Raw genomic sequence first — 14,474 nt, 5'->3', positions numbered from 1 at the left:
TATCGATACTGGATTTTTCGTAGAGGGCGACCCTAGCTCAACGATGCCGTTGTCTGAACTGGAGAAACGAGTAAATATTATTTCTTTCAAATTTACTCCCTTTCTTTTTCTTTTTGAACACTAATTAATTATTATTATTTTTTTGTTTGCAGTTGGGCGTCAATGAGTTGTATGATGATGTACTTGGTGACGACATGGTGGAAGACTGTGTTACAAGCCCAAATTCCCTCGGTGTGGTCGCAAAAAGTCCTCACACTTCATTTGATGGTGTTGAACATCATGCTGCAAACAATGCTCCGTCGACAGATTTGAGTCTACCCAAAGAGTCGAACCTCGTTCTTCCAGAAGATGTTGTGCCTTCCAAGCCAGCCATGACGAGTAAGATGGAGGTTGCCGCAAGTCAAGCAAAACGTCTAAAAGCCTTCGAGCCTACTCCATGGCCGTTGCATCTTGATGCTCCAAACTTCAAGCCACAAGAGACTATTTCCCGTATTAAACTTTATTTTGTTAACACGATGTGGCATACCTTGTGTGAATGGATCGAAGGGTTCTCTCTTGATTCTCTGGATAGCTTCACAAAGTTGGAGGAAAGTATTGCTTTGAGTCTTGAGGAAATTAAGAAAGAAAATGTTATTGATACTTCTACTTTAGAGGCTCTTGTCGAGGCTTTCTTCAAGACGTATGCAGATTACGATGCTTTAAGATCGTCCAAGATGACTAAAGAATTCCACCAAGAGTCACTTTCTGATGCGCGACGACGCCTCGATGATGCAAAACAGGAATATGAAAAAGTGAGCGAGTCTGTAGAAAAACTTCAAGCCAGTCTTGTGAATGTTGAACAACAGCTAGCTTCCTTGGCCTCCAGAAAGAAGAAGATCGTCGCGCTCTTGGACAAACAACAGGTGAAGTTGGCTAAAAGTCAAGAGAACGTTGACGTTACCGAAGGGGAGATTTATACCATCGAAGCCAATCATCCATTATCTGCCGATGAAGCAGAGAAATTATCCCTCCTGAAAGGGGTAGTTGAGACAAGCCACCAACAAATCCTTAGCTTCAAACCTTTTCCATGATTTTAGAGTTTTTTTTTTCTCTCTCTCTCTTTTTTTTTGCTTAGGATTCTCGACTTGCGATTTTTTTATAACTAATATCATATAATGGAGTACTTATGTCTTGGAGCAATAAAAGTATCTTTATTTTTTTTTAATATGTGATATCTCTCTTTGAGACATGGATTCCCTCTGTTACTCCCAATCGTTTCCTTCTTAAATTTCAGCATATGTCTTGTATGTTGGTTTTGTTGTTTCGCGACAAAGGATTCATATTTTGCTGCAGGAGACTTCAAGTCATGAGCCACTTGCTTCTACCGAAACTAGACTCATAGGACTGAAACATATCAAAAAATTAGCACGAATCTCCTTTTGTATCAGCTGAAATCAATTTTCAAAGTCGATCTACACGTCTGGCCCGTGTTCAGCTTACAGCTTTGCGCACTCTGCGCAAAATAAATCATATCTCGAGATAGGAGCATCCAAATCACAAGCCGCTTGCGGTGTCAGAAAATAGACTCGTAGATCTAAAACTCATATAAGTTTCATAGCAAAACTCCTTTAGGACTGTCAACAGAAAATTCACGAAATCGACTCAACTGCAGTGAATTTTCAGATTTGCGTACCTTCGGCGAAAATAATTGTATCTTGAGCTAGGAGTGTCGGAATTGTAATCCGTCCGTTCCGTTATAAAGTAGGCTCGGAGCTCTAAAACTTATACAAATTTCATAACAGTACTCTTTTCGGACTGCGAACAGAAAATTCACGAAGTCGACTCAACTGCAGTGAATTTTCAGATTTGCGTACCTTCGGCGAAAATAATTGTATCTTGAGCTAGGAGTGTCGGAATTGCAATCCGTCCATTCTGTTAGAAAGTAAACTCAGAGACCTGAAGTATCTACAAATTTCATGGAAGAACTTTTTTTGATCTACCATCAGAAAATTCGCGAAGTTGACGCGACTGCAGTTAACTTTCAAATTCGCATGCATATAGGAGTCTTTGCGGCATAAGACCTTCTGGATTAGTCAAAACTCCAGATCATGTATTCCACACATTTTTTTTTGAAGCTTATGCGACTGAACTTAGAATGAAACTCTAAGCTGCCTACGTACCTCGGTGAAGAGGATCAAGTCATAACGTAGTTCAAAATGGGTGAGTTTTTCTCTTTTTTTTTTTCTCTTTTTTTTTTGTGTCCTAACTTTTGCCTAGGCCGCCTCTTTCGAGGTTTTCAACCTAGCGGACTCCCTCTTTTTTTTTGGGTGCCATTCGCAGTTTAGGCTCGTGCGGGCGAGGAGCATTGCAGCATGCAGTTTAAGCTCATGCATCAAGGAGCGTCATGACTTGCAGTTTATGCTCGTACGTCGAGGAGCATTTGTTCTTCAAGGATAGTACCTCTTCAAAAATTTCCCGTTGATAGGGCCAATTCTCATGCCATCTGCATCAACTAACTTGTAAGCTCCACTTGAATAGGCTTCTTGCACAACATATGGACCATCCCACTTTGAAGTGAATTTGCCCCCAGATTTGCGAGAGGTGATAATAGGTCTTCTTACTGCAAGAACTTGATCGCCAACTTGGAAGGACCTCAAGCGAACCTTTTTGTTGAAAGCATGAGAAAGACGAGCTTGATAACATTCAACACTTTGTTGAGCTTCTTTCATTATGCGAATGGGAAGAATGTTAACTGCAGATCCGTCATCTATCAAGATTCTGTTTATCCTCAGCTCCACACATAACCGACCATAAACAAAGGGCGATTGTGTGGTGTCTCACCAAGTAGGAGATCGTCTTCAGTGAAGGTGATTTTTGCATTACAGACATCTGCTTCTTGGAAGGAGAACTCAACAAGACTATTAGACAGTGATGGAGAGAGTGTTGACTTGACTTCGTTCTTTTCCTCTTCTTCTTTATCCGCATTACAGCACAAGGCTTTGTCATCATCGTCAGAAATCCTCATGCGAAACCAACTCGGCAAAAATTCTCCCAAAGTCACCGGGTGGCGTGGCTTTTGGTGATGGTGTGTCTCTATCTCCACCTTCTTTGGGTTCTTAACCATTTGTAGCTTCTTTAGTCTTATCACCATCTCATTCCTCGTAGGTTGCTTCGTTGATCCTTTTTGCAGACTCGATTTGCGGCGTCTTCGCCGAGTCACCAGGGTCCATCCTTCTTCATCAGGTTGATCAACTCGGACTTTGTCATTCTCCAACAATTCTTTATCTTCATTCCCTTCACAGGTGCATATCTCAATCGGATCGAATGAGCCAAAGGTAATGGACACATGGTTTGTGCTTTCCTTTTCGTCTTCGAGCTCGATCTTCTTTTGACGAGCCAAATCCATAACTTTGCCCTTGAAAACAAAGCACTTCTCAAGAGGGTGACCTACAAGCCGATGGTATTTGCACTAATTCGGGTCATTGTTTTTCTAGCTTCATCTGGCCGCTTCATCTCTGGCAGCTCAATAAGCTTTAACTCGAGGAGTTCTTCAAATATTGCAGGCACATCAGAGTCTAGAAATGGGTACTCCTTTTCTTGCATCTCTTTTGAGAGTCAACTTTCCGATNGTCAGTTGCGGCCAAGATGTATAGATGTCCTCCAGAAGATTTCGGAAGTGGTCCAACAATATCCAATCCCCAAGCATCAAATGGCCAAGATGCAACAGTAGGGTGTAACATTTCAGGGGGTTGGTGTATAAAATTTGCGTGAAACTGGCAAGCCTTGCATCTTCGAGCATAATCTAAGCAATCTTTCACCATTGTCGGCCAGTAGTAACCCATCCTCTTAATGTGGAAGTGGAGCTTCGGCCCGGATTGATGTGATCCACAAACTCCAGAGTGTGCCTCTTGCATAACTTGAGTTGCTTCATCTTCCTCTAAACATCGCAAGAGAACTCCCTCAAATGATCTTCGATACAAAGTGTCTTTGTAGTAAAGGAAGCGAGGGGCACGCCGACGAATTTCGGTCTTTCTTCTTGGATCTTCTGGAAGTATCCCATAACATAAGTAGTCGATCATGGTTTGTCGCCAATCAACCTTCACAGCTTCAGCGATGGCTACCAAACGCTCGAGCTTGCTTTCTTCATCCTCGTTCTCATCTGGCGGCACTATCCATTTTTGGCAGATAGTGATTTGTGTTTGGCCGGGCAGAGTCAATGTCGAAGCTAGAGCAGCTAAGGCATCAGCTTTCTTATTTTCCTTCCTAGGCACATGCTGAAGAGTTACGTTGCCAAGCCATCCAATCAATTTCTGTGCATAATCATAATAAGGACGTAATTCTGGCTTTTTGACCTCGTAGCTACCTAGCAATTGATTGACCACTAACTCAGAGTCTCCAAAAATATGTAATTGGAGTTGTCTCATATCAACGGCCATCTCAAGCCCAAGTATGATTGCTTGATATTCTGCAACGTTGTTGGTGCAATGTTGCGTTAAGGTGAAGGAATATGGCAAGACTTCTCCTTGAGAAGTGATAAACACAACACCTGCACCGGCTCCTTCACAATGTGCGGCACCATCAAAATACATTTTCCATGGTGGTTGCACTTCGATGACCATTGCATCCTCATCAGGTAGTTCATCAGTCAACTCCCAATCATCAGGAATTGGATGATCTGCCAAGAAATCTGCTAAAGCTTGTCCTTTCACAGCTTTTTGTGGGATATACACAATCTCGAATTGTTGAAATTGGAGGTACCACCTTGCTAATCGATCGTTGAGTACGGGTTTTGACATAACAAACTTGATCAGGTTCGCCCTTGAGACGAGACGGATGACATGAGCTTGAAAGTAGTGCTTCAGCTTTTGAATTGTGAAAACCAACGCCAGACACAACTTTTCGATCGGAGAATACTTCAGCTCATTTGGGGTCATCATCCTACTCAAGTAGTAGAGGGAATTTTCTTTACTTTCACCATTTTCTTGGGCCAAAAGGGCTCCAACTGACCTTTCTTGGGCTGCAATATATAGAATCAATGGCTTTCCTGGTATAGGGGCTGCCAGAACTGGAGGTTTCATCAAGTAGGATTTGATGCTTTGGAATGCATTGCTACAAGCTTGGTCCCATTCAAAAGGTATGCCCTTTTTCATGAGACGGCTAAAAGGTTGGCACTTCCCTGCTAGATTTGAGATGAATCTTCTAAGGTACGCCAATTTTCCTTGTAGACTTTTTAGTTCATGTATATTTTTGGGCTCGGGCATCTTCAAGATTGCATCAACTTTGGCTTGATCTATCTCAACCCCTCGATGTCGAACAATGAAGCCAAGGAATTTTCCAGAAGTAACTCCAAAGGCACATTTCAACGGGTTCATTCTAAGTTGATATCTCCGGAGTCGTTCGAACACCATTCTTAAGTCTTGCAAGTGATCTCCTCTCTTTCTTGATTTCACCACTAAATCATCCACATAGCATTCCACATTCTTGTGGAGGATGTCGTCAAAGATATTTTGCATTGCCCTTTGATATGTGGCGCCGGCATTCTTCAAGCCAAAAGGCATTACTTTGTAGCAATAAATGCCTTTAGGAGTTCGAAACGCAGTAAGCTCTTCATCTTTTGGTGCCATACGTATTTGATTGTAGCCAGATGATCCATCCATGAAAGACATTGCCTCGTATCCGGTGGTGGCATCAATCATAAGCTCTAGAATGGGGAGCGGAAATTCATCTTTAGGGCATGCATTATTGAGGTCTCTAAAATCGACACAAACTCTAATTTGGCCATTGTTCTTATTCACAGGAACAATGCTTGAAATCCATGAAGGATATTTAACCTCCCGAATGAAACCAGCTTCGATGAGTTTATTGACCTCGGCTTCGATTGATGGGATCAATTCTGGCCTGAAGCGTCTTTGGGCTTGCTTAACAGGACGAGCTCCTTTCTTGACTGCAAGATGATGAACTGCTACTTTAGGATCTAAACCTGGCATCTCTTTGTAGCTCCAAGCAAAGACATCTCTATATTCTTTGAGTAGCTCCACATAAGTGTTTTCTTCATCTGTGGTTAATAGGGCACTTACATAGGTGGGCCTGGAGTCTTCTGCAGTGCCAAGGTTGACTTCTTTCAATGCATCAACAGTCATTTTAATTCCTTCTTCTAGTTCCGCAGGAGCGTCCTCGACATCTTCGTCTTCTTGAGGATCACCATCACTAAAAGATATATGGCCACACCAAGAGGCATCTCCCAAATATTCGTCAACTTTCCTTAGGGATGAAGTGTATTGCTCCTCATTCGCAGTAATGTGATATGAAGATCCTACACTTTCTTCATCTTCGTCGCGCTCTCTAGTATGTACCACTGTGCGAGTCTTCACTTTGAGTACCTCTCCGCATGAAATCAAAAGTTCTGATTGTCGCCTCATTCTGGAAGGGATCAGGCTTTGACACTCTTTGGAGATACTTTGGACTCTAGATGGCAAAGGTCTTCTTATCTCTTCATAATTTCTTTGGGACTTGTTCTTCTTCCTTTTCAATGACCCCAACCTCTCAAATACAGAAGTTCTTGTAGTTGGTTCTCCAAGTCGATCAAAGACAGAAGGCCTTTTATTAGGATCAGCGGGTTCATCTTCCGTCGTGATATAGTTAATACTTGCTCTTCTAATGGAGATGCGAACTGGTGGGGGTTGTTTGTAACCTAGACCCTCACGTGATTGCTTCACCACATGCTCCTTGTCCTTCATCGTGTTTGCTTTCCTAGTAGCTTCAGGTGGGAGCTTCCCTAGCTTAGATGGTTCATTGGGATCATATCCAGCNCTTAGCCTATCTTTGCAGTTAAGGCTTGCATTCCTCCATCGATTGATAAAGTCAATAACTGGTTCATCTTTTCGTTGGCGAGTGTTCGTAAGTTCCACCATGCTCACAATACGCCTCGTGCTATAAAAGCGATTGAGAAACTCTTGCTCCAATTGGTCCCAACTATCAATGGATCCAGCCTCGAGGTCGGTGTACCAATCAAAAGCATTCCCCTTTAGTGAGCGAACGAACTGCTTGACAAGGTAATCTCCATAAGTCCCTGCATTGTGGCATGTCTCAGCAAAGTGCGCGACATGTTGCTTTGGATTTCCCTTGCCGTCCAACTGCTGAAATTTGGGAGGTTGATAGCCGGAAGGCATCTTCAAGCTATCGATTCTCGCAGTATACGGATTTGCGTACGTGAGAGAAGACTTTGAAGCGACCTCATACTTATCCTTGATAGTTCCCATAATGAATTCCTTCAATTGTTCTATGGGAATTGATCCTTCGGAGGAGACGTGAAGTTCTTTGGCGGATGACACTTGTTTTGTTGGAGGATCAGCCTTCTCGTGGACTTCAAGAAGCTTTCCAGGTGCATGACTTGATTCTCCATCCATCATGCTTTCAGCTATGCCTGTCAATTTTGCGATACGGACATCTTGATCTTGAGCATACTTTGTTAAGCCATCAATCGCCTTTGTCAGGTTTGCAAGTTGCTCCTCCATTGTCGAAGTGTTAGTCATCATTGCCTCCATGATTATTGTAGATGATGAAGAATAACCGAGACCTTCCCACGGATTGAACTCAGTTTGGAACATGTCATGTGGCGAGATTGGCGTAGAACCAACACTTAAGACTTCATCATCAGGTTGGGTAAGCTGACTCTTGGTATTGTATAAAGTAAGTTGAGCAAGAGCTTTCTCCACAACTTCTGCAATATTATCTCCTCTCTCTGACTTGCTAGCAGAGGACCTTTCTTCTTCGGATGATGAAGATCTCAAAGCATACATTGGTGCAGACGACACTTGGAGTGCTTGTTGTCCCAAGACGCTCGCCTTGCTCCGGGTGATTGGCCCAAGACTCCCCATAGTAACGTTCAGGATACTTTCAACGTCAGAAGAGAACTTGGAGTCAGCAACTTTTGAGTTGATCTTCTTTGAAGCCATCTTAGTGATCTTGAATGTTGAGAGCTGAAAAGAGATGAGAGGTAGAGATAGTCCCACCGGGCGTGCCAAAATTTGTAACAACTAAATTTCGCTCCTGAAAAATAATAATCAAGACAAGAAATGTAGCGACAAATATTATATTTAATTTCAAGTGATGGGGTTACAATCTCTAAAATATCTCTAAATCTAAAGAGACGTAGTCCTCTGATTCTCCTCCTCACGGATGACGGTTCAAGAGCTCGAGAGCTTGATCTTAAACTTGACGGATTTCAGATTTGTAGTACGTCACGAACAATTTGAAGCTCGTCACGAACCAGGATTGGGTGTTGGGTTATCACGAACGGAAGATTTGAAGCCGCCCGCCTATGACTTGAGTTCGCCTTTGGTATTTGACCACAGACGATGATTGCAGATATGGATGGAGACCTTGATGCTATTCTTCAGAGCTTCTTTAGCCTTTCCTTCTGCTTACTTGCTTCTTTTTTAGCCTTCTCCTTTGACCCCTTTATATAGGGGTGGGGTGGAGTAATCTCCAAGAAAACCCTAGTGGATCATTGGGCTTGGGGCTTATGGGTCAACCCATTTGATAGAAGACCAATTGACGGGCTAGCCCAATAAAATATTGGACCTTTATTTGAATCAATTAAATAAGATTTAAATAATTGACCCGATCATACTAGCCCATAATATTTACTTTGACTAGTATGTATTTAATTTATGATAAAATCCAAATTTCTTATGGATTTAAATTTAGTAAAATTTTAATTGTCTACAGAGAGTTATGGCTCTCAAATCAGCAAAAGAAATCTGAGATTATCTGAAGGGAGAATATACAGGAGATGAAAGAATACGAGGCATGAAGGTGTTGAATTTAATAAGGGAATTCGAGTTGCAGAAAATGAAGGAATCTGAGACTGTCAAAGAATACTCAGATCGGTTGCTTGGCATTGTTAACAGGTAAGATTGCTTGGTACTAAATTTAAAGATTCAAGAATTGTTGAAAAAATTCTTGTTACGGTGCCTGAAAAATACGAAGTATCCATAACTACCTTGGAAAATACAAAGGATCTATCCAAGATTACCTTGGCAGAATTGTTAAGTACATTGCAGGCACAAGAGCAAAGGAGGCTTATGAGGCAAGATGGTATGGTTGAAGGAGCCCTGGCAGCCAACCACAAAACTCAAAGCAAGAGTAATAATGTTAAAAAAAATTACCCGCCTTGTCAGCACTGTGGCAAAAAAGGTCATCCACCATTCAAATGTTGGAAGAGGCCAGATGCAAAGTGCANGAAACTTTACCTAACTAGCTTATAACTTTATGGTATCAATCTGCTTGATAGGAAGGGTTAATTCTCTCAGTGCATCTTTTTGGAGGCTTGATGATTCTCCTTCATCTTTCTTCACTTTTGGGACGTAACGAGATAAAGGAGCTATTTTCTTGCCTTTGGCCTTTGTGATGTCATCAACTTTTACTCCATTCATGATGTGGTTCTTCAAGTAGAACTTTGCATCACCGAAGTATGCCTCGGCTTCAGCGAACGGCTTGTCGTCAGCAACTATCTTCTTCTCGACTCCATCTTTATTATATTTCAAACATTGGTAGTAAGTTGATGGGACAACTTTGTTCTCGTGTATCCACGGCCTGCCAAGCAACAAATTGTATGAAGTCTTTGCATCAATCACATGCATCCATGTGGTTGATTGCATATCTCCCATGGCGATCTCCAGCTTGATAGCTCCTATGGCCCTTTGTCCCCCTTGATTGAATCCTTGAATCATCAGTCGGCTTTCAGAAAGGTCTTTAGTTGAGATGCCGAGTTCTTTCATTATGCGAATGGGAAGAATGTTAACTGCAGATCCGTCATCTATCAAGATTCTGTTTATCCTCAGCTCTAGCACATAACCGACCATAAACAAAGGGCGATTGTGTGGTGTCTCACCAAGTAGGAGATCGTCTTCAGTGAAGGTAATTTTTGCATTACAGACATCTGTTTCTTGGAAGGAGGACTCAAGACTATTAGACAATGATGGAGAGAGTGTTGACTTGACTTCGTTCTTTTCCTCTTCTTCTTTATCTGCATTACAGCACAAGGCTTTATCATCATCGTCAGAAATCCTCATGCGAAACCAACTCGGCAAAAATTCTTCCAAAGTCACCGAGTGGCGTGGCTTTTGGTGATGGTGTGTCTCTATCTCCACCTTCTTTGGGTTCTTAACCATTTGTATCTTCTCTAGTCTTATCACCATCTCATTCCTCGTAGGTTGCTTCGTTGATCCTTTTTGCAGACTCGATTTGCGGCGTCTTCGCCGAGTCACCAGGGTCCATCCTTCTTCATCAGGTTGATCAACTCGGACTTTGTCATTCTCCAACAATTCTTTATCTTATTCCCTTCACCTGTGCATANAAGCGTCTTGTTAAATGCTTCGGCTAGTCCATTTGCAGCAGCATAATACATTGACGAATTACGTTGCTTGAAGCCGAAAAGTTCACAGATCTTGGTCATCAATTTGTTATCGAACGGTTTGCCATTATCTGTTATTATATAACTAGGAAGCCAAAACGATATATGATGTTCACTCGAATGAAGTTTGCAACATTCTCTTTCTTCACTTCCTTGAGAGCGACAACCTCGGCCCATTTTGAGAAATAGTCAGTTGCGGCCAAGATGTATAGATGTCCTCCAGAAGATTTTGGAAGTGGTCCAACAATATCCAATCCCCAAGCATCAAATGGCCAAGATGCAACAGTAGGGTGTAACATTTTAGGGGGTTGGTGTATAAAATTTGCGTGAAACTGGCAAGCCTTGCATCTTCGAGCATAATCTAAGCAATCTTTCACCATTGTCGGCCAGTAGTAACCCATCCTCTTAATGTGGAAGTGGAGCTTCGGCCCGGATTGATGTGATCCACAAACTCCAGAGTGTGCCTCTTGCATAGCTTGAGTTGCTTCATCTTCCCCTAAACATCGCAAGAGAACTCCCTCAAATGATCTTCGATACAAAGTGTCTTTGTAGTAAAGGAAGCGAGGGGCACGCCGACGAATTTCGGTCTTTCTTCTTGGATCTTTTGGAAGTATCCCATAACATAAGTAGTCGATCATGATTTGTCGCCAATCAACCTTCACAGCATCAGCGACGGCTACCAAACGCTCGAGCTTGCTTTCTTCATCCTCGTTCTCATCTGGCGGCACTATCCATTTTTGGCAGATAGTGATTTGTGTTTGGCCGGGCAGAGTCAATGTCGAAGCTAGAGCAGCTAGGGCGTCAGCTTTCTTATTTTCCTTCCTTTGGCACATGCTGAAGAGTTACGTTGCCAAGCCATCCAATCAATTTCTGTGCATAATCATAATAAGGATGCAATTCTGGCTTTTTGACCTCGTAGCTACCTAGCAATTGATTGACCACTAACTCAGAGTCTCCAAAAATATGTAATTGGAGTTGTCTCATATCAACGGCCATCTCAAGCCCAAGTATGAGTGCTTGATATTCTGCAATGTTGTTGGTGCAATGTTGCGTTAAGGTGAAGGAATATGGCAAGACTTCTCCTTGAGAAGTGATAAACACAACACCTGCACCAGCTCCTTCACGATGTGCGGCACCATCAAAATACATTTTCCATGGTGGTTGCACTTCGATGACCATTGCATCCTCATCAGGTAGTTCATCAGTCAACTCGGCCCTTTGTCCCCCTTGATTGAATCCTTGAATCATCAGTCGGCTTTCAGAAAGGTCTTCAGTTGAGATGCCGAGTTCTTTTATTATACGAATGGGAAGAATGTTAACTGCAGATCCGTCATCTATCAAGATTCTGTTTATCCTCAACTCCAGCACATAACCGACCATAAACAAAGGACGACTGTGTGGTGTCTCACCAAGTAGGAGATCGTCTTCAGTGAAGGTGATTTTTGCATTACAGACATCTTCTTCTTGGAAGGAGGACTCAACAAGACTATTAGACAGTGATGGAGAGAGTGTTGACTTGACTTCGCTCTTTTCCTCATCTTCTTTATCTGCATTACAGCACAAGGCTTTGTCATCATCGTTAGAAATCCTCATGCGAAACCAACTCGGCAAAAATTCTCCCAAAGTCACCGGGTGGCGTGGCTTTTGGTGATGGTGTGTCTCTATCTCCACCTTCTTTGGGTTCTTAACCATTTGTAGCTTCTTTGGTCTTATCACCATCTCATTCCTCGTAGGTTGCTTCGTTGATCCTTTTTGCAGACTCGATTTGCGGCGTCTTCGCCGAGTCACCAGGGTCCATCCTTCTTCATCAGGTTGATCAACTCGGACTTTGTCATCCTCCAACAATTCTTTATCTTCATTCCCTTCACCTCTGCATATCTCAATCGGATCGAATGAGTCAAAGGTAATGGACACATGGTTTGTGCTTTCCTTTTCGCTTTCGAGCTCGATCTCTTTTGACGTGCCAAATCCATAACTTTGTCCTTGAAAACAAAGCACTTCTCAAGAGGGTGACCTACAAGCCGATGGTATTTGCAGTAATTCGGGTCATTGCTTTTTCTAGCTTCATCTGGCCGCTTCATCTCTGGCAGCTCAATAAGCTTTAACTCGAGGAGTTCTTCAAATATTGCAGGCACATCAGAGTCTAGAAATGGGTACTCCTTTTCTTGCATCTCTTTCAGAGTCAACTTTGCATTGTCTTGAGAGGATGTTGTTTTCATACTCTGTTTCTTGCTCACCTTGGTAGTGAACTTCAAAGGAGAGGCATTGACGTTCATGGATTCTTTGCTTTCATTCTTGGGTACGAACTTGCTCCATTTCTTGACTTCTTGCTTATCCCTTCCCTTGCGAGGTTCGTAGATGGGCAGCCCTTCATTTCCCGTAGAAGCCATGCTCAACTCCATATCATGAGCACGGGTGGCAAGTTCTTCAAATGTCCTGGGCTTAATTCCTTGCAAGATGTAACGAAGTCCCCAATGCATTCCTTGGATGCACATCTCTATGCTAGAAGCTTCGCTTAGCCTATCTTTGCAGTTAAGGCTTGCATTCCTCCATCGATTGATAAAGTCAATAACTGTTTCTCTTTTCGTTGGCGAGTGTTCGTAAGTTCTACCATGCTCACAGTACGCCTCGTGCTATAAAAGCGATTGAGAAACTCTTGCTCCAATTGGTCCCAACTATCAATGGATCCAGCCTCGAGGTCGGTGTACCAATCAAAAGCATTCCCCTTTAGTGAGCGGACGAACTGCTTGACAAGGTAATCTCCATAAGTCCCTGCATTGTTGCATGTCTCAACAAAGTGCGCAACATGTTGCTTTGGATTTCCCTTGCCGTCGAACTGCTGAAATTTGGGAGGTTGATAGCCGGCAGGCATTTTCAAGCTATCGATTCTCGCAGTATACGGCTTTGCGTACGTGAGAGAAGACTTTGAAGCGACCTCATACTTATCCTTGATAGTTCCCATAATGAATTCCTTCAATTGTTCTATGGGAATTGATCCTTCGGAGGAGACATGAAGTTCTTTGGCGGATGACACTTGTTTTGTTGGAGGATCAGCCTTCTCGTGGACTTCAGGAAGCTTTCCAGGTGCATGACTTGATTCTCCATCCATCATGCTTTCAACTATGCCTGTCAATTTTGCGATACGGACATCTTGATCTTGAGCATACTTTGTTAAGCCATCAATCGCCTTTGTCAGGTTTGCAAGTTGCTCCTCCATTGTCGAAGTGTTAGTCATCATTGCCTCCATGATTATTGCAGATGATGAAGAATAACCGAGACCTTCCCACGGATTGAACTCAGTTTGGAACATGTCATGTGGCGAGGTTGGCGTAGAACCAACACTTAAGACTTCATCATCAGGTTGGGTAAGCTGACTCTTGGTATTGTATAAAGTAAGTTGAGCGAGAGCTCTCTCCACAACTTCTGCAATATTATCTCCTCTCTCTGACTTGCTAGCAGAGGACCTTTCTTCTTCGGATGATGAAGATCTCAAAGCGTGCATTGGTGCAGACGACACTTGGAGTGCTTGTTGTCCCAAGACGCTCGCCTTGCTCCGGGTGATTGGCCTAAGACTCCCCATAGTAACGTTCAGGATACTTGCAACGTCAGAAGAAAACTTGGAGTCAGCAACTTTTGAGTCGATCTTCTTTGAAGCCATCTTAGTGATCTTGAATGTTGAGAGTTGAGAAGAGATGAGAGGTAGAGATAGTCCCACTGGGCGTGCCAAAATTTGTAACAACTAAATTTCGCTCCTGAAAAATAATAATCAAGACAAGAAATATAGCGACAAATATTATATTCAATTTCAAGTGATGGGGTTACAATCTCTAAAATATCTCTAAATCTAAAGAGATGTAGTCCTCTGATTCTTCTCCTCACGGATGACGGTTCAAGAGCTTGAAAGCTTGATCTTGAACTTGACGGATTTCAGATTTGTAGTACGTCACGAACAATTTGAAGGTCGTCACGAACCAGGATTTGGTGTTAGGTTATCACGAACGGAAGATTTGAAGTCGTCCGCCTATGACTTGAGTTCGCCTTTGGAATTTCACCACAGACGACGATTGCAGATATGGAT

Source organism: Nicotiana attenuata, unplaced genomic scaffold, assembly GCF_001879085.1.
Source record: "Nicotiana attenuata strain UT unplaced genomic scaffold, NIATTr2, whole genome shotgun sequence".
Classification (NCBI taxonomy): domain Eukaryota; kingdom Viridiplantae; phylum Streptophyta; class Magnoliopsida; order Solanales; family Solanaceae; genus Nicotiana; species Nicotiana attenuata.
The sequence above is the reverse complement of the archived record's forward strand: the minus strand, read 5'-3'. Positions refer to the sequence as shown.